This window comes from Nicotiana tabacum, chromosome 2 (genome assembly GCF_000715075.1).
Source record: "Nicotiana tabacum cultivar K326 chromosome 2, ASM71507v2, whole genome shotgun sequence".
NCBI classification, from domain to species: domain Eukaryota; kingdom Viridiplantae; phylum Streptophyta; class Magnoliopsida; order Solanales; family Solanaceae; genus Nicotiana; species Nicotiana tabacum.
In genome coordinates this window covers 109,434,620-109,436,745 of record NC_134081.1, presented here as the reverse complement: position 1 = coordinate 109,436,745, position 2,126 = coordinate 109,434,620, and the positions used below count along the sequence as shown (strand labels likewise).

Genomic DNA, 2,126 nt, shown 5'->3' with positions numbered 1-2,126 from the left:
GTCGTCATCATAATATCGAGATGAGATTTGAAGCCAAGTTATCGAGCTCGAGATCCAGACCGATCAATACCTAGCTCGGATCGATATCGAGCTCGAGTCAATACCGAGCTCTAGTCAATATTGAGCTCGAGATCCAGAGATCGACCAATACCAAGACCGACCAAGATCGAGCTAAGAGACAAAGAGCCATTGTAGCTGCACCAAAGGAGAGAATCTTGGCGGGAATTAAAGAAAAACTAATTAACTAATCTATCATGGGATCCCTACCATGTATTTTTAATTATATCTAAAGTAGGATTCCTCCACTATATGAATAGTGGCTATCATTTCTGTAAGGAGCATTCAAGATTCAGACATCAATACACTCTCACATTTCAAAGATATTTACACAGATATATAGTAGAGATTATCCCTTTTTGGGCTTTGGACATTGATTCATCTTGCTTGTTTATAAATCATTCTCTACTCAATTTGGTTTGTATTTTATTCCTTTTTTACAATCAATATTCGATATATTTCTACTTACTTTTCCAATTTGCACCAAGTTATACCACGTATAAATTCAACTCTATCCATTTTTCGGGTAAACACATATATTAGTCCGTGGCAAACGTATTTTTGTTTAGCTATGGACAAAAAGTTTTATGGCTACAAATCATACAATAAAAGTCGAGGTTAGATTATTTTATTATTATTTTTTGACAGAATATTGATTTTAGTAGCGATGAAAGTTCCTACCACCCTTTTTCTCCGCTATTTTATTTTTGTCTAAAAATTTTCAATTATTATATGGCTCTGCATGTTATATTAAAACTAATAGTAATAACATATTAGCTTGAGAAATAACTTATTCTACACAAATTGACATTTAAAAAATTTCACAAAATAAATTCTAAGATACACATTTATATTAACCAATTAATAGTATCTGCAGTGAATAACTCTTTTACAATAAATAAATAAAATTTGAAGAAAAGAACTAGCCGGTATGGCTTGATGGCAATAGAGATAAAAAATAATATACGACATTCCACGTTAAACGAACATAAACATTTGCTTGATGATTCATGTTGTCACCCCCGTTTGATCTTGATGATTTATGTTACCACCCTCATCGCAACCATTGATTTTTATGCATCCAATAATATATGAAGCATTCTCCGTAATCACTAGACTGAAATATAAAATAAAATGATCTTATGAGAAATTTATATTTGAATTATTAGAACATATACAAGTTAGATGCATTTACAGTTAATAATTAAAAATTCAATGAATCATGGAATAAGCAAAAACTTAGCCATGAATCAGGTGCAAAAAAGATCTAAACTTGTTTCAACACAAAAGAAAAAAAAACATTTAAATAAACATCATAAAACTTAAGAAGGTGGAAAAAAGGAAGAAAAACTTACAATTTGGCATTAGAAGAGAATACAATTTCTCAAAGACACTTTTCTCTTGAGCAACCTATAAATCAAAAACAAACAATTGAAGCAGAAACCCAAGTCAATTAGGTGTAAGGCACAAAATCTATCAAATCTTTAAAATTGCACTCACCACTTATAAAAAATAAGGCGTAATATCTATCAAATTGCTGGAATAACCCGTAAAATTGAACTAAAAAACTCAAACTCAAGTAGGCGTAAGAAGATTCAGAAATACTATGATATAGATACATGATCTCACCTGGGAAGAGACGAACCAACAAGTTAAAATTTTGTCCATAAATGGAGATCGCAATGAGGATACACTCTTGTTGATCCTCTTTGTCTTCCTCATAGCCTTGAATTAATGCCGACTACTAATGGCAAAAGAAAGAAATAAGAAAGTGGGGAGGGAGAGTGGCGGCTGAGGGAGAGTAGGTTTAGGTTTTGGTTTAGGGATTTAGTTTGTGTTTCTTTTCTTTTATATTTTGCTTTATTTTACTTCTTAATACAAATACCATAAATATAAGAGGAAAAAAATACAAATACCATAAATGCTAATAAAAGTAAGAAAAGTACCTATAATAAACCAAAAGAGTTACATTTAACTAAAATAGAAAAAAATCAACTATTTGCATGAAATAAAGATATTCTAAAATATATTTTTCTTTACCTCTTTTTTCATCCTAGACTAGATGATAT

The 2,126-nt window shown here is 30.7% G+C and overlaps 1 long non-coding RNA gene across 1 annotated transcript; it reads right to left on the bottom strand.

The window, feature by feature from the left end:
- Positions 1–932: 932 nt before the first annotated feature.
- Positions 933–1,886, bottom strand: LOC107790721 (uncharacterized). Its single transcript, XR_001649087.2, has 3 exons — positions 1,687–1,886; positions 1,413–1,467; positions 933–1,174 (listed from the first exon to the last, which is right to left on the bottom strand). It is a non-coding gene; the product is annotated as an uncharacterized LOC107790721 (long non-coding RNA).
- Positions 1,887–2,126: the final 240 nt, after the last annotated feature.